A 19,517-nucleotide genomic window follows, 5' to 3' on the forward strand; every position below is an offset into this window, starting at 1 on the left:
AGAATTACAATCTAATTAACACTGATAGGTCTGCCCACACAAGATCTGCCCATCAAAGATAATGGCGTCTGGGGGGACATAATACATTCAAACTGGCACAGTACAGAACACAGAGGTTAAGAACCTCTGTGCTCTGCCCCAACGTGGCACTGTTAGAAGTTCTGCCAGAGGTGCAGAGACTAAGGGCAGGTGAAATGATGGCACTAGTTCTTTATGCTTTCATGACCCTGTGGCCAGCATACATCAAATTTGTTCTTAAAAGGAAGATTAATCACATGAAAAGCAGAAACAGCTAGTGATTCTTTTTGGTAATATCTCCCAAATGATTTTCTTATGTTCTAAAAAATGAGTAGCAAGCACAGAGTTGTCCATGTGAATTACTGTGTAATATACAAGAGCTGCAATTCAAGTAGGTCTCTTCCATTATTTTTACCATTGACGAACTCCATTACTGTAAATAATGCATGCCATTTAACTAAAAATATTTTAGAAAGTGGCAGAACACTGGTTACCACCAACTGGGCACCATGAATACCTGGAGGTTATATTATCTCTGGGTAAACAGCTTTAGTTTATGAAAGGGTTTCAAGAAAAATAAGCCATATTTCCTAGTGTAAATCAAGAGATTCATGATTCTTTAAGTAAACACAGTGTCCCAAATCCATCATTTATGTTGGAGGAACCAGTGTGCCGGAAACATGTATCATAATTGAGCAAGCCTCTAGCACAACCCTGTACTCTGAGAAGCCAGAAGGTTTTATCCCTAAATAGATTAAACTAGACAGATGGGTAAAACTGTTTACAATGTTCCCAGAATGACTGTTTTTGTGACATGCCTCAAAGAGGACACAGATGCATATGACCCATTTTAATTTTCCTTCTCTAAGCCTTTTTGCTTCACTGAGCCAGGCGCGGTTCAGAAACAGGTCTGAGGAAGTCAAGAATGCATGCGTTTCAAAGGACCCTATTTATAACCTGAGAGAGATAAAGATCATTGTAATGAATCCTGGGTAAACTGCCTTCAAATCAAATAAACATGTTCTTCATTTGAAGATTATGGTAAGCTATAAATGTCACATATTTTCAATCGCAGTTAATTTACAGTTATTTCTAATGTCAAATTTTCTTGATAAGTGAGATAAGTGCAGAGAATAAATGTGAAAATTCATTGTCCCGACTGTCAACCCCTTACCTGTTCCTCTAAACTTTCAGTGATCTGTTTTGGGCTGACAAAGGGTAGAACCCATCTATCACTTTCCATGATTAACAGTAACAGTATGTACTTATTTTCCTGGAAAATGTTAGATCATGCTGGAAGTATGGTTTTAAAAGTGTATTAGATGGTACTGATAAAACCATAAACTAGTTGCAAGAAGGAGAAACTCAAAAGACAATGCCTAGTTCAAATGACAATCTATAAGCAGGACAGTTTTCAAATCCCACTTATGCCCCTCTCCCATCACCTTATCACCTCATTCCAAAAACGGGACAAGAGTGGATGGAATTAGTCAGGGTCTGATTTGGCAATATATATCAACCACTCCACCATCTCCTTATTCACTTATCAATGACCCCTCCACACATCTCCTCCTTCATCCATTGATATACATACTCATACCTCTTTAAATCGTTGCTATATCCTAACCCCATAAAATGATGAATAACTCAAATTTCACTGGAACAAATGTAGCTTCTGCATTTCAATGGTAATGCTATAAGAAGCGAGGGTTCTCTCTCTTGGAGATTTATATAGTTTGAAATGAATAAAAGATAAGGAGACTGTGAACATGGGCACGAGGTTCACAGGATTAGCATGCATGTGGCTGTTTATTACCTCCAAGGCTAAACAGCTAAAGTCATTTCCTTCCAAACAAAGGTCTTTCAGGACATTTCTTTCAGCACTCAAAATTTAAACTCATGCCTTTTTTAAATGGCCCACTTTGCTACTTCAGCTCCATTTAATCTTCTTACCCTTCCTCACATTTCTAAAAGAAGCAATTTCAAAATAATAAACTGCACCCATAGGGCTATAATCTATTTCATTAGACCATTCCAACAAATTCCTAGCATAAAAGGTATATAATCATGCTTTGTTTAAGAAAATGAATATTATATACTTCTTACCAGATGTGACTAACACAATTTATAGGTTCTAGTGTTAAAAAGAAGATACTTGTGGCATAGAAAAAAATAACATATTAAATTTTCACCTGGATTGAAATACATTCAGATTTACAGGGCTGTAGATTATCTAGCCATATTAAATTGATATCTTTTGGATGTATATATATATATATATTTTTTTTTTGCAAAGTATTTTTTTTTAATCTTCATTTTATTGAGATATATTCACATACCACGCAGTCATACAAAACAAATCGTACTTTCGATTGTTTACAGTACCATTACATAGTGGTACATTCATCACCCAAATCAATCCCTGACACCTTCATTAGCACACACACAAAAATAACAAGAATAATAATTAGAGTGAAAAAGAGCAATTGAAGTAAAAAAGAACACTGGGTACCTTTGTCTGTTTGTTTCCTTCCCCTATTTTTCTACTCATCCATCCATAAACTAGACAAAGTGGAGTGTGGTCCTTATGGCTTTCCCATGGATGTATATATTTTTATAAATAAATAGAGATGTATGGGTGGAGGGAAATGCAATCTTGAACGAGAATGACAGGACTTCCCATCTCCTTTCAGCACCATCCCGGTGTACCATCGTTTCTCTTCACCTTTACCCTCAACCTTAATCCACCGTCCTATAGTCCCAAAGTAGAGAGCTGTGCTGGTCAGAACCCTGGGCATCATCAGTGCTGTCTGACCTTGCCCCATTTCTCACAACCAACAAGAACCAAGAAGTCCATTCTGCCTCCTAAATCTCTATCTAGTCCATCCACATCTCCACATACCCACTATCACTATCCAGTCTGGGACCACCATCACCTCTCATGTGGTTTGCAGCCCCCTACCTGGTCTTCCTGATCCCTGATTTGCTGGCTTTGATCCATTCTTTGTAATGCCTACAGAATGGGCATGTGAGACTGCTAAACTGATTCTGTGTCCCTAGTGCCTAAAACTTCTCATTGTCTCCTAATACTCTTAATACTCTTAATACTCCTTCTGCTAAATCTAGTATTTAAGATCCTACAAGCACCCCTCACCACCTTAATGTGCTATATTCTGGTGCACTGATCTTTTTTTTCTGTTGTTCCTTGAATAACTAACTCATTCTTGAATGTACCACCTTCACTCAACCAAAACCTCTTAAATGTTCATTGTGTACCAGGTTTTATACTAGAGGCTGAAAAACAGAAGTGAGCAAAGACAGTCTCTGACATCATGTACTCTCATAGTAATGGAACTTCCTCTGTCACAGCATAACTCAACCTGAATTGCAATCAACTGTTCATTTGTCCATGTCATCACTAGAGTCTAAGGTTTATGATGGAGAGAGGGGTGGACTGTGTTTATTTTGTTCACTCTTGCATTCTTAGCCCTTAATAGAAACCTTGATACATAACAGAGGTTCCAGAAATGTTTGTTCCTTATACCATAAATCCACCAGTTGTCTGTTAGAAGAAGGGTAATAGCGTTAGATCAAAAGAGAAAAAAAATTACATACCTCCCCCAAATGAGTCGTTTCCAACAAAGTATAATTGTGTGTTCTCTGAAACTTCTTTCTTATTTGCAACTGTCTTAGTTTGGGTTCCCCCAAAGCAGACCCTGAGACAAGGACTTGGGTATAGGTAGCTTGTTTGGGAGTGATCCCAGGAAGCACAACGGTAGTAGGAAATGACACAGAGAAGGGAGAGAAAGTCAATAAATGGAGTATTAATGTGCAGGTTACCACCAGGGATGGGGTAACTGGGCTCAATTTTGCTGAAACTTTCTGAGGAATCACGTAGGATGCTCCTAGAACTTTCCTACTGAGGGACTGAGATGCCAGTTATTTGTTCACAGGTACCTCTCCATTATTGGTTAAAGGATGCCCTTGGAGGCAATTAATTCTTGTTACTTCCAGGCTACCCTTTACCCAGATAGAGAAAAACTCTCATGGCACTGGCGGAGTCCCTCAGAAGGGAAGCAGAGAGATGGAGGTGTCTGAGATGGGAAGCTGAGTCTACGAGAACTGTCTACTGGGGCTGCCAGTAAACTTAGAGCTGGGCCAAGGAGAACCCTGCAGGCATCAACGGCATCTCCCACAGTACACCTTTGAGTGCCGACTTTTACTTTTAGTATCCAGTGAATAGGAGTTTGGCATATCACTGAATAATGAGAGATTTCTAAGACACAGGGTTTTCCGAAAATAAAATCTACAGTTTGGTGCCCACCAAAATGTTATTGGTAGGAAGAGAGCATTTAAACATTTCAGAGAGTTCTAGAATGCTAAGGAAAGATTCTGAACATCTACACATGCTTTCAAGCTGTCAATGAAACAACCCGAGAATTAAGCCAAAGGCCCAGATGCTACTTCTGACAAGCAAGAGCTAATTTCTTTATGAAAGAGAAAAGTATATAGTGAGCTATGATGGGAGGAAAACACATGTTCCCTCACCATATACTTACCAAATCTTCCTAGGTCTGACTGAGTAAAACATACCATTATATAAAGAAAATAAATCATAGATTTCCTTGAAGACAAAACTATATATGCAAATAAACAAACTAAGGCAGATTTTTCTCCTTATACAAAAGTAATAAATTTTACATAATTATCATAAATAAAAAGTAAAGCTATTACAGTCATACAGGAAGAAAAATATTGTTTTATATGAAACAGTATAATGCAAATGGAGATTTAGGGCATTTATCTGCGAATCCCAAGACTAAAAATACCAAAAAAAAAAAAAAAAAAAAAAAAATGAGGCTTTCAATGCATATTTTCTTCTTCATTCCTTTTCGAAAGCCCACTAAAATGATGGTATAATATAAACAAACAAAAAAATAAATAAATGCCTACAAGGGAAAGAGAACGGAAAATGAGGTGACAAAAGACAAGTTAACAATATTTTTATATATGAAATGAGAAGTAACAGATAGTAAGGGATAAAAAATAAAATGCAAGGGCCTTCAGAGACGGTGACACAAGAAACCAGCGACTATGGCCACAGAACTCGGAAGAGGCTCTGGAAGTGAAGATACTTGGCATCCTTGAAAAAAAGGGGCGAGTCTTGGAGCTGAAAACAGGTCTAACTGAAATTCTGTGTAAGGAACAGTGGAACCTCCAAATGCTCCCCTCTGACCCACATTGCCTGGCCTCTTCCCCACACCTACCCTGGAAGTAAACGGGAGATATGCATCTCTGATAGGATTAGGAAGTCATCAGTTTGCAGCCACCAATATGATTCATTCAGATGGGACCAATCAATGGATTCTAAAACCATGGGATGAAGAGTTGCTGGGGAACAGAATAGTCGCACAGTCTCAAAGTATCACTTCTTGGATTACTTATAAATTACTGAAAGAAAAAGACATCTCCGCAGTGAAAAAATATGGTGGAAACCACCTTGGGCCATGTAATCAAACTCTACATCAAACAAAAAAGGCAGTGATGGATGGCAATGCCTTCTGATGTGATATACTGGGAAGGAATAATATCATCTACAATTATTCTTATTCCAAATTGTTAACCTGAATGCAATTTTGAGGAAATAATACGATAAACTCAAATTGTGGAACATTCTAAAAATAATGTATCCTGACTTTAAAAACGTCAATATCATCAACAACACAAAAAGAGATGGGGAGAGCGAGAGGACGATGCGCTCCAGTGCAGCCTTCAGGGCCTGCCATAAAACCTGCAGGAGCCTGTTCCCCGGGTTTGGGAGTTGAGCAGGTGCGGGGGCAGCTGGAGCGGTGGACGACCAGGAATGGCTCCCTCGGAGGGCAGCCGCGGTCCTACGCGGAGCTCCCGTCCGGGAGCGAGCGGAGAGAAGCCCCGAGGCTGGAGAGGGCAGCATCGCGCTGCTCGAGATTTGTCAGAGAAGGCACTTCCTCGGCGGAACTAAGCCAAGAGTCTCTTCTGAAAGGGTGCCACCCGGGTTTTGGACCTTTGGGCATAGAGTTGCGGAAGAACCTGGCCGCAGAATGGTGGTCCTCGGTGGTCGTGTTGAGGGAGCAGGTCTTCCCGGTGGACGCCCTGCACCACGAACCAGGCCCTGCACTGCCAGGGGATTGTGCCTTCAGGTTAGTTTTTACAGAAACTCTACGCGAAATCTTGCAAGACCAAGAGCTGAGTAAGGAACAGCTAGTAGCATTTCTTGAGAACTTACTAAAAACTTCTGGGAAACTACTGGAGAGTCTTCTGCACTGTGCTTTGAAGAATTATGTTAATTGTCTGGATCTGGTAAACAAGAGGCTACCTTATGGCCTTGCTCAGATCTGAGTGTGTTTTCATCCTGTTTCTGATACTCATCAGATGCCTAATGGCACTAAAAGAGTCAGGGAAGACTGAAGTGTCACTGGTATGGTTTACTTCTCTGAGAACTGCAAGCCAATGGCTTGATTTCTGGTTACGTCATTGATTCCTGTGGTGGAGAAAGTTTGCAGTGAGTCCATCTAACTTCAGCAGCAGCGATTGTCAGGATGAAGAGGGATGAAAAGGAAACAAACTTTACTACAATTTTCCCTGGGGAAAGGAGCCAATAGAAACCCTGTGGAATCGAGGAGATCAGGAACTTTTACACACATATCCTGGAAATGTGTTAAAATTACATGGCCGAGATGGATGAAAAAGTGTGGTTCCTTGTGTTCTATCTATAAATGGAGACCTAGACCGAGGCGTGCTGGCTTACCTCTATGATTCTTTCCAGCCCACAGAGAACTCCTTTACAAAGAAGAAAAGTCTTCATAGAAAGGCACTTAAACTTCACCCTTGTTTAGCCCCTATTAAGGTTGCTTTGGATGTTGGAAGAGGCCTAACAATGGAACTAAGACAGGTTTGTCAAGGGCTATTTAATGATTTTTTAGAAAATGGAATTTCTGTGTGGCCTGGTTATTTGGAAACTATACACTCTTCATTTGAACAACTTTATTCAAAGTGTGATAAAATGAGTATGCTCTTCACAGTTCTTATTACTGAAGCTACTTTGGAGAATGGCTTAATACATCTAAGATGTAGAGACACCACAATGAAGGAAATGATGCATATACCTAAACTAAAAGACTTTTTAACCAAGTATATCTCATTAGCTAAGAATGTATAGATTTTAATATTTGTATAATAAATATTCTTCTTTCCTAAAAAAAAAAAGATGGGGAAACTTTTCTCGATTACAGGAGGATAAAGACACCTCTCAACTAAATGAGTTGCACTGGATATTGTATTTAGCAAAAAAAAAAACAAAACAAAAAACCTTATTGGGGTACTGGAGAAATCGCAGTGCAGATTGTATGTGGGGAAATATGATTTTATCTGTGTTAAATTTCTTGATTATAATGCCCTTATTATGTAAGAAAATGTCCTTGTTCTTAGAAGATAAATGTTGAAGTATTTGTGAGTGAAGTTTTATAATGTTTCTAACTTTATATGCTTAATGTTAAGATAGTCATGCAAAGAATTGTTCATACACACATACATGACAAGTGTACAGAGAATAATTGCTTTGAGTTAACATATTCTCCAACTATGAAATGCCCATCCCACCCATGCTGAATGGGTGATTTGGCAAGTTTCAAGGGAAAGCTGATTGGATTACATGACATGATGACTGGTACTGGGGCAGACAGGGGAAACATTGGAGTCAACTTTCTAGAAAGTTCTGAGGAATTGTAATAGCAAGTCAGTGCTCCTCATTCATGACTGGAGATGAGACTTAGGGGTCAAAATAAAACTTCAGTCAATATTGTATTGCATTACCCAAGCATCTAGAGAATACCAAGCAAGGTACACAATATTTAAGAGATGATGAACGCACAATACACAAAGCAATAAGTAAGTGAGAACCAAATCTCAGAATAGATAGATTGAAGAAGATATCTAAAACTATTTTTCTTTTCCTATTGGTCTCAAAGCTCATGCAGTTAAGAACTTCTTTCCATATTCATGTGAAATAAATGGTCCTTTGGTGAAAAGATATTGACACACGGTCATACTTTCTAGATATACTTCTTTCTAAATCTCTGTTTAGCAGCAAAACTTATAAAAGAGACTATCACTTAATACAGAATGTGAAAAATAGGAAAAAATAACCGGTCCATTTCTAAAAGATAAAATGGTTGGCTTTCCTTTGAAATCCTCAGTAACTTACAAACCAAATACTGGTTATATTTCAGTCACCACTGCTGCCTAATTAACCCAAAACCAAGCAATTAAAACAACCATTTTACTATGTATACAACTTGGGGGTCTGGAATTCAAGAAGAGTTTTCTGGGCAGTTCTAGCTTAGCATTTCTCATGTGGATGATGTCAGATATTAGTTGGGCTTAAAAATCATTGGAAGCCCTCATTGCTCTGAACATCCAAGGTGGATCACTCATACTATTGGCATGGCTGTTGGCTGGGAATTCAACTGCACTGCTGGCTTGTGTGCCTTGGCATGGTGGTGTCAGGGTAGTTGGACTTTTTACATGGTGTCTGACTTCCTCCAGAGACAACAACCCATGAGCACCAAGTAGAAGCTACATGCCCTTTACTGGCACAGTTGTGAGAATTACACAGCATCACTTCTGCATCATTCCAACAGTAAAAAGTACATCACTAAGGCTGGTCCAGATTCAAGGGGAAGGAACACAAACTACTCCTCTCAAAGGGAGGGGTGTTAAAGAATTTTTTGGTATGTTTTAAAAACCACTATGTGTTTCAACTGAGTTTCACACAGTTTTGATTAGAACTCTAGAAAAGAAGTCCTCTACTAGATGAATCAGAAACGACGAAAAGCTATGTTGTCTGTTAAACAAATTAAAGCAAAATTCTGAGACTATTTCCAAGATAAATATAAAGCTACCAAATAGATGGGAAGATGGATGGATGAATACAGATAGATAATGAGGCAAAAGCTATTTGGGTGAGTTCAAAATATACCATGTGGCTACTTCCCAGCCCTATTTTACTGCGGTTGCAAACATCTTTTAGAGGATGCTTATAGTGAAGCAACCCAGTTCATGTAGAAACAATTACTAAATAGGGTGAAACCAGGGTGGGGCAGATGCATTCTGAAATGAAGAAAGCTTAATAAGCATGACAAGGAAATGAAGATTTATATAGGCAAAGACTTCAATGGTTCAACACAAGAATCCATCTATCTTAGCCAGCTGCTCAAATCCTCTACAAACAGTCGGTAGCACCAGCTCAACTCATGTCAAGAGACAGATCATCTTTCTAAAAATGGCAATCAAAAAATTTGGCAGAAGAGAACAATTAGATGGTTTACTCCATCCTACATGTTTGAGACCACATTATATGTGTTCTTTAGTTTTCTCAGTCACAGAAATTGTTATTAGGATATAGAGCCACTGAGATAAGTACTCAGAAAATGGGAGGTATATGAGTGGTACTACTCCACTTACTTAAATATCTAAAGGCTACACTGGGCTAGTCTTCCTGTTACAACATATGGCTTAGAGACATGATCCCTCATCAGGAAAATGGAATAGAACTTGTCATCATGGACAGATTGTTAGGGAAAAAAATGATGGTGATGGGCATATTATGAGATAAGAACAGCTAGTACTGCTACATTTGGAGTGCGCTAAAAGCTGCAATAGCATTTGTTTTGCTCCCTGGATTGGTTCCATCTGTCTAGTACTGCTGAGAATATTTTGACAGTGGCAATTTGCGAGATGAAGCAACCTCTACCATGTAGTGACATTTATGAGTCAGAATATCCATGGTGGAGGGAGGAAGGATGTGAGAGTTTGAGGGAACTTGGACTCAAACATTGTGAAGGCCACACTGGTGGGTTTTAAGCAGACCTTTGGTAGTGGAGAATTTGACATCAATTACTGGGATGTGAAATTGGAGGGGGTGGGTCTGTCTTCGGTTCTGATCCAACAGCAAGCTGTCAAGATGAATGATAGGTGAGATGATTGTTAGCTCTCTGGCTTGCTAAAAAAGGAGATGGGGAGTAATAGGGACATTGATTTTGTGCACTTGCCTGAATCTCCTTTAAAAGTGGGAGTTCCTTTTGAATCCTAGAAGGGATCAATTCACTGCTTGACAGGCAGCCAGGTGAGTTTGAAAAATATGCCTTCAGGCTGAGTGATGTATGAATCAGATGTCAAGCGTCACATGGTAAAATAGTGATATTACCTTTTAATTGCTCTGGGAGATCAAAAGTCATCTAAAACTTGAGAGCAGTAACCATTGCAGAAATGGCATCAAAAGGAATCATTTCAAAACATGAGTGAGCTAAAGGAAAGATCAAAAACTCCTCTACCTCACCTTTGCATTGATGTACTTTATGTGTCCATTTTAATATTTCTAACAGTTTATTTTAAGCAAACCTGGATTCTCTTCTTTATTCTCAGGAGGTTTTTTGCAGGCATTCAGGATAAAACAACTTCATTTTTAATCCATTCCATATTTTAGCTTAAGTGTGGAGATCCCTTGAAATCAGACTGCCCAGTTTGCCATCCAGATTCTGACCCTCAATAGCTATGGAACTTGGCGCCTGTTTTACCCATACATGGCAAATAACACTATAGAAACTTCATGGGGTTTTTTGAAAGCATTAAAGGAGAAAGTACGTGTAATCACGTTTGCCTGTCACATTAAGACCCAGAAATGCTAGTTCTCATTGTGTTTATCCACAGTCAAAGAGAGCCCCTTGTTTGCATCAGAAATGTTGTTCCAATATAGGTAAGAGACAGATGTGTTCAAACCCTGGATCAGAAGAGGGTAAATATGAATACATCATATTTCTGCCCAGTCCCCACCTTCTGGTGCTCCCTCTGCCCCACTCCAGCCATCCATCTCACAGCCTTCACGTGGAAGGAACCTCTCTGCCATAGCCTCAATTTCTGGGCTATGCAGCCAATTAGATTCTTTCTTGGAAAAAAAAGGCAAGTCTGGGGATTTATTAAATTGAAGGTTAAAAATGGCTAAATGCATCTCTGAGCAGAGCTGTAAATTCCTTTTCCCTTGAAAACAGAGCACTGTCCTCCAGTCACAAACGTTTCAGAAAAGAAAATGAAACAAGACTTATTTCCTATACTATATGTGGTCAAAAGGAAACAGGGATTTTAAAGGTGACCCCTGTAATTCCAAAGAGGACTGTTTTTCATCCTCACAGTGTAAAAGCTCACTGCAAGATTACTGAGTATGCAGTATCTGTTTTCTATGGGCTGCTGCCAACAGATGGCATATTTTGAGTGGAGAGATATAATTAAGGAACAAGAGAAATTAGGACTAAATAGGAAATTAAATATGTTCTTGGGATTACAACTGATGATCAAGAAGTTGCAAACCAGTGATTTGCAGCTTAATATTTCGCTGCAGCCAATACCTACTGTTTTAAGGAAACCTTAATATCAAGAAGGCGGTTCTCACACCATGCAATTTGTCTTTCTGTCTTGCTCGTGCCTTTGCCAAACATCATAATTTGCCCAGAATCCTGAATTGCAAGATGAACAAATAATATTCATTTCCTCCATGGAGAAAACATCTTTTGATTGAATTGTCTCCTTCCATCCCAGTCACTGCAATGCATGCCACATGTCAGAGATATGAAATGCAGTTGAGCCTATTTGAAAGCAGAGTATAAATTAGCTTCTAAATTAAAACAGTTAGAAGGAAAACATTTTCAAATGACAGCCAAGTTCTACCAGCTCCTGAAGTACTCGAGGCCCCTCAGAGGAATGCAGCATGAAAATGAGGGCACAAAAGTCCAGAACGTGACCCCCTACAGTTCAGCCTGGTATAGAATTTCCCTGGGGGCATGGAGGATCTAGAGTTCAGAGAGTAAAGGAAGATATGTTTCAACAGCAAACAAATGAAATATCTCTGTCTTAAGTTACATTAGGAAGGCTTGCAGGCATGGTCAAACCTTCCAGAGTCATTTGCATGTATGTAGTCATGACCAAATTCACACGTCTGACTCTGTTCACAGGTGAGGACGATGCCAGGAACTCTAATCTTGATGGCTTCTCTGTTGCTTAAAACAAAGTGGCTTTAGATGTGACATTCAGAGCATTCCCCGCCCCTAACACAAACACCCAGTGAGGATCTATTCAAGAGTTGGAAACAATCTTTGCTACTAGGTAGACAATCTGTATTCTTGAGATGAGTGTATGGGTTCTTTCTTTTAACACTATCTGTGACTATATGAGACTCACTAAGCCTTTCTGCTCTATTACTGGTGGTACAGGTGGGTGCTAAGGCAAATTGTATGGCTTCAGGGAAAGAATCAATATTAGGGCAAATGTCTATTCCCGAGAATCTAGCTTTTGGGGATGGTCTCCTAGCTATGGGTTATGCTAAGGCTGTGGTAGATCATGATGCTGTCCCAATTCTTCCCCCATTCTGTATCCATGCCCTTTCCCAGGGCACCTTCCCAGTGTGTGTAGTGACCTCCCCTTGCCTTTGACTCTGTGCTCAGCCACAAAACTCACTTTGGCCAATGGGATGCTAGCATATGTGACATAAGCAGTCTTTGAACAATTGGACTTGTTCACTCTTGCACCTTTGCCATCACCAGGAGACGAAAATGCCCAAGCAGGCCCACTTGTCCCAGGAGGAGAATGGAAGACTGGTGGAACAATCTAGTTGGTGGGGCTGACCCTAATCCAGGTCAGCCAATAGCCGCCTGACTTCCAGAACATGAGCAAGAACAGCTGAGCCCACAGAGCCAATCGCCCTGAATTGCTCTCTCCCTCACTAAGTAAATGCTTACTATTTTTACCCACTTGTTTTGGGGATGCTTATTGTTTAATACACTGCTTATAATTGTACCAACAGAAAACAAAGCCATTACAAATAGAGTGTTGCCTCACTGCTTGTTTGTGAAAGTTCTCATTGTCTGTAGCAGGATGTCCCACCATTCCAAAGTCATGTCTTGAAAGTCAAGGAAATGATATCCCTGGGAGTAGGGGCACAAGTCTTCAATGGCTGTGGCACTGAAAACTTGAATGTCTGCTTAGGGTATCATTAAAATAATAGCAGCTACACTTTATGTGTCCTATTATTTGTGGTCCTATTATGTGCCAAATACTTTTTACAGTATACACTATTTCCTTAGTGGGGCAATATAGTTCATTTCTGTTGAACAGATGAGGAAGCTGACACTTAGAAAAGTTAAGTAATTTGCTCAGGGCCCTACAACTAATATATATGAACCCAGGGTTAATTGATCTTGAGGCAAAAACTTCAAACCCCCACGCCACACTTCCTCTAATCATTTAAAAACTCCAAACAAACAATTTTAGTAACAAAAAATTTTATATAAATAGTTATAGCAAGCTTCAGAGAGGGTGGGGGGAGAATCAAGGTTTGTTCTCCAGAGATCAAAAACTCTAAATTTATGCATGGCCACGTTTACCATATTTTCCCACAAGACAGGGACATCAGCCTAGAAGCCCAGGCCAGGCATCAAATCCCAGATTCCCAGATCTGTACCATGCGTCATGGGTTAGACTCAGACGAAACAGGCATTTGCTCTGATATGAAGGATTGTGCTGCATAGAAAATGGGCAAGGCCTTCCCTGAACTCCAATTTCAAGTCCTGGGTCTGCAAACAGAGTTTGTATTATTCACCAAAGAATGATTAAGTTTCCAGCCAAGAGAAAGGCAAAGATCAAGACCCCTAATTTTTTAGAAATCACTTGGCTGTTTGATAAAGCTTACAATAGTAAATATTGTGAGAAGCAATGTTTCTACGGAAATTGTGTTCAGGAACAGATTTCAGTGAAGTCAAAATCAGTCAAGTGCGTAAAATGGTAGAGATCTCATAGTACATTTTTTTTTCTCTTCTTTTAAACTTCTTTTAAGCTATCCATCTGTGAAGGGCCACTGAAGACTTACCTCCTCTAGAGTCCTTCCCAGACCTTATGAACATCCATGTTAGCTTATGAACATCCATCCTACTCTAAATATCCATGCAATTAAAGCATCATCTTCCACTTCTCTCCTACTTTCTTAAATGGTTTCTTCATAGGTCCAAGTGGGTACATAGGACTCCAACATCTCCATGATAATGATGATGATAATTTTGACAATAATGCCTACTATTTAATGAGCTTTTCTATATTTGCCCTAATTTCTTTACAAGTATTGTCCCCAAAATAACCCTAGGAAATAGATACTACTATAATCCCCATGTTATAAAAAAAAAAAAAAAAAAAAAAAATGAGACTAAGAGGGGACACATAACTTGTTTAAGTTTACCTAACAAGAGAGTGGCTGAGCTGCGATTTGACAATAATCAATCTGATACCAATGACCTTGGCTTTTAACTGTCTCCATAGAGGATGCCCTCTGATATGCTTCTTTGGTATAACCCAGTGGTGCCTAGTGTAGAGATAGAGAGTAGTCCCACAACTACATGAATTACACAAACTCAAAAGTTTCCAACTATTACCCAGTGCCCCTGCCTAGTGATAGTGTTTATAACACTGGATTGAAAAAAAAAAAAAAAAAAAAAAAAAAGACTTGATGCCCAAGTTAGGGTTATTTGCTAGCATCATTTTTGCTTCTTAGCAAACCTAACATGTTCCATTGTGAGATGGAGGGGAAGGGAGACCATTATGTGAAGACCAATATACTACAAGCAAATATGGGTTATAGAAATTATTTTCAAAGCCTATGTCCTGAGCATTTACAAAACAACCATTAAGCAGCTGGATTTATTTCACATCCACCATGTATAAGGTACTATGTTGGGCAATAAAGAGTGATACAAATGAAAAATAAATGTCTTCCCAGAAACAGTCTTCCTTAGAAACAGCAAGTCTATTAAAATGAATATATTAAGAAATTGGCTAAATACTCTGAGCTTTCTGATGAAAACTGTTAGGCAAAACCTCAATATCACACAAGATCCTACTTTGGGCCATATGGAGATGTGTCAGTCATATTACAGAATCAAAATATTCTGAAGAAAACTGAAAGACCCAGCTCTTTCCACCAAGATTGGGCTGCCAGCCCATTAATCAAAACTCATCACATGAATACCAAGTTGTTGAAATTCATCTGGGAAGCGTCTCCTGTATTTTTTGACTCAGTTCTTTCGTTTTGATTTTTCACATTTCCAATCAATATCCAAATTTCCTTTCTGCTGAAAGTATAACATATGATTTTTAAATGAAAGACTAAGAAATGAAAGAAATTATAGTACGCACTGTGCCAAAAGACAGTGTTTTGGAGAGGCCCTGGATTCTATGTTTCAGACTCATAAGTCCAGTTTCTACAGAAAATTGCCACATCAGTTTCTCTTTGGTACCACAAACTTGATGTAACCCAACGCTGACTAAATCACTGCTTCCCACAGAAACCTGTTAATCTTCTTCCATTTCCAGTCTCCATGAAAAGCACCCCAATCAACCCAGTTACACTGGAATTTTTCTCTATGTTTGATCCCCAGCACCCAAGTCTTAGATTTCTCTTACTTGGTCCCCTCCTTTCCACATCCAACACTTTGTCCTTGATTCAAGAGCTCACTATTTCTCGTTTGAATTGTCACCAGACCCTCTCACTTGACCATTCTGCCTTCTCTTCTGACTCCTTTTCTCATCTCCCAATTCATCCTCCACACTGATTAGAGGTTATCTTTATACATTGCAGATCTGGTCATGTCACCCTCTTATTGAAAAGTCCCTATACACTACAGGATACAGATTCTAATTACCTTTGGAAATCTTAACTCTTTAGTTTGGCATTCAAGGCTGGTCATGGTTTGGTCCTGATCAATTATTGAGCCCTTCATACCACTCCTCTACATTCAACCACATTCTAAGCTCATGCTTCCAGCCATGCCCAACTATCTGCTGTAATCTGAGCATCCATGCTGTCTCACATTCCTATACTTCCACACATTTTTCCCTCTGCCCCATGTGGAATTCCTTCTCAGCTATTACTGTCTGTTATCACTTTATCTCTCCTACCTAAAGTCTAGCACAGTGCTCACCATTGGATAACTTCTAAATAGGTATTTATTGAGTGAATGAATAAAGTCAAAATTTCACCTTAAAATACATGCCATCAATATTCTGAACAACCAGGAGGGACAAAAAACCCTCTTGGTTTAACTAATGAATCAGTGAAAATATCTACCGTCAACTGTCAGTTTCTTAAATCATACTTCAATATTTAAATAACAAGTTGCTGAACGAAGTACAAATGCAATTGCTTGAATAGACACCAAAAAAGCATTACTAGAGTTGGTATGTTTTAATACTGCTGCACACCTAGCCCAAGCTTCATAAGATATTAGAGAGTTTTCAAGGCACGATGTTCTTAGATAATTCTGAGTGTGCTTGTGGTACTGACACTCACCTGTGTTCACCTACAGTCAGCGTAAGCCACACATGCTCCTCTTTGTCATTGATTTGAATTTTTCTCATTTTAGAGAAAGCATTTGGCTCACATAATAAACCATGGATTTATCTGGCTAGATTTTCATATCTCTTGAGATTTTTGAAGCTTGCTGCAAAGAGACATATTTATCACTGTGTTTGTTGATTACATAAATTCCTAAGTATTGCCTGGAAGGGGCAAATGCAAGAGATTTAAAGTAAAATGAAAAAGAAGATACAAAATAGATAAACTGTTCAGTTATGACAGAAAGTAATACATATTGTAGAATGTAGAGTTAGCACAAAAGCAGTAGCTTAGCAAATATCGATTTAATCCATTGCCACTAAATGAAAATACGTTATGTTTAACTTGTTTTCAAACTACACTATCCATGAAATACATTCCTTCAGCATTTCTTTACAAAAGCTCTATTGCATTTATTTCACCCTCATTCAAAACGTGAACACTCTGAAGGTTAAAGAAGAAGACATAAGTTCTTCACTAAATTATTTATTTTACATGGGCCTTGCTCTCCCCCCAGTCTTTACAGGCCAATACTTAACAGTCAACCAGACCTATTATACTGAGCAGAAACACTTCTTTCCAAAAGACCGCTGTTTTAGATGCTCCACCAGGAAATCTGACAGGCATTTCAAACAACCTGTTCAAAATTGAGCTCTGTACCTTCTGTTCTGATTTGCTGTTTCTCCTGAAGTCTTAAAACAGGGTTAATAGAATCATCCTCTATATATAGTCATTGAGCTAGAAACTTCATATTCCTCTTGAATTCCTTCTTCCGCCACTTCAAAAATTGCTCAATGGGTCCTGTGGATTCTATCACTAAAGTGCCTTTGGTATCTACACCTTCCTTTCCATTTTTCAGAGTCCTTTATTACCTTAGTACCCAGCATGGAGTCTGAACGATACATTGTAGGCACTCAATGAGTGTTCAGCAAGTGACTAAATGGATGATAAAATGGCTAGTTTAGGTAGTTGGTGTTTTTTTTTTTCCTGGACTACTGCAACAGTCCACCATGAGAACTCCAATGCTAATCATTCTACTCTCCAATCTGACTTCCACACTTGCTATAAGGTTTATTTTTCTAAAATGTAGCCAACTGTATCATCCCCTGTTCAAAAAATCAACAGCTCACTATTGCCCACAATAAGCCAGGCAAGCTCTCTGCTAAGTGCTAGGGATCCACTGATGAGCAAATCATGGCCTCTAAATCGGAAGACAGGCTTTAATCAAATAATTACTCTAACATAAAACTATAAGATGCTTTGAAAGCATGCAACTGGGGTCATGAATCAGCCTGGGGACAAGGAGGGCTTCCTAGAGTCAGAATGTAGGAGCCACAATGGAAGGATGAGTGGGAGTTTCCCAGGCAAAGTGGAAGAACTGTTCCAAGCGAGTGAGCAACAGATACTATGGCTCTGAGTGGAAAGGTGCTTGGAGAGGTAGGGAGGTGGGTTCAGAACTCAGAGAGCAAGTGTCAACACAGGTGTTAAGGTCAGAGAAATTAGCAGTATTGAGGTTTTGCATCCTTTGCTGACCACACTAAGAATCCCCTGAAGTATAAACAGGAGGGTGATATGATTTCCACTGGTTTCTTTTTTTTTTCCCCAAATCTCTAAAAATACTAAAAAGAGACATATTTCTTAAGATGGGCAGGATTGCATTAAAGCTGTGGGCCACTGGAAATGCAACCAAGAGTCACAATAAAAATTATCTGGAGGTTGCTGGAATATGAAAAAAGGATCTATGGCATTCTATCAACAAATGTTTTGATGGACATAACTTACTGTGTGGTAACGTTTTAATCCATAACAAATATGCCAAAACTGCCATCACATCTCTTATTATGTCCTTTTCTGCAAGCCAAAGATAGCAGCACAATTAATACATATAATAAATGCAAAGGCTCCTGAGCTTTGTTTCTGCTCTCGCTTTTTAATCAACACTGAGGCCCTTTAACATGTGGTTTCCTTCTCTCTTGAATGCTTCTGAAGATGTGCAATCCCCAGAGCCCTTGGAATAATGGAATTCACCTTCTTTTGTTTTAGGAGTTGAGGAATGATTGTGGCCTCTCAGTCTCTTCATTTGCACCAAGACAACAGCCCATGTGAAAGTGATAAAAAGAACTTCACCATCCCCACTCATGGGCTTTCCAGTGAAAAACAAAACCCGGGGTGACATGTCTTTATCAACAACTGCCAGCTTGAAAACTGTTCTGTCTCAGGCAAATATATTAATCTGTGTACTTGCTGAGGCTGCTCATTAGACTGAAGCCTCTGCAAATCAGAAGTGCTGATGAGAGGGAATGGCTGTCACAGGGAAGGCTGGCAAATCTGCATGGACCCTGCTGCAGTTTTACTGTTATTGTAATTACAATAATAAAACGTCATAACCTTTGATATCCACTATGATGCCTCCAATCATTGCCTTAACTGCAGTCCAGTCACTCCTGCTCTTTTGGGAATACCCTTTCACATCTTTCTTTTTCAGGTGGTACACTTGTCTTTCCCAAATAATTGCCAGATTTGTCAATATCCTTGTCAAAAGAACGCCATCCTTGTTTTCAAGTCACCAATGTATTTCTCATTTATATTTACCCAATATGAACTCATTTGAAATGCTCAGATGAACACCCATGCTGAAAACAGATCTGGGAAGATGGTAACCCCGGATGCAAGGGATGCATGATTACCAAGGGTCTTTGCATGAAATGAAGCGTGACTTGCCTTTGGTTGTTCGCTTACATAATCTTCCATTATGCCTCACTCTTTTCTGTTTACAGGTTCCTTATGGATGCAGTCAAGGCAGAGTTTGAGTGGTGAAGGTCTCAGTCCAATGATAAGGGAACTACCCTTTTCTTTGAAATAACTCTTGAATTTCAAGTGTAAAATGGTGGTTCTCTCTCCCCTGGAGGGGTTGTTTACACAGGTTGTGGGCCCAGCCCCCAGAGTGTCTGATTCAGCAGGTCTGGGGTGGAACCTGAGAATCTGAGTTTCTAAGAAATTCCCAACTGAGGCTGATGCTGCTGGTTGGTGGCCA

The 19,517-nt window shown here is 39.3% G+C and overlaps 1 protein-coding gene and 1 pseudogene across 6 annotated transcripts in view; one reads left to right on the top strand and one right to left on the bottom strand.

The window, feature by feature from the left end:
* MACROD2 (mono-ADP ribosylhydrolase 2) overlaps positions 1–19,517 on the bottom strand; it is a 2,227,780-nt gene that overhangs the window by 526,294 nt on the left and 1,681,969 nt on the right. The gene's annotated exons all lie outside the window — the stretch shown is intronic.
* LOC119515671 lies at positions 5,772–7,216 on the top strand (annotated as a pseudogene).

The sequence above is a fragment of the Choloepus didactylus genome, chromosome 19, assembly GCF_015220235.1.
Source record: "Choloepus didactylus isolate mChoDid1 chromosome 19, mChoDid1.pri, whole genome shotgun sequence".
Lineage (NCBI taxonomy): Eukaryota > Metazoa > Chordata > Mammalia > Pilosa > Megalonychidae > Choloepus > Choloepus didactylus.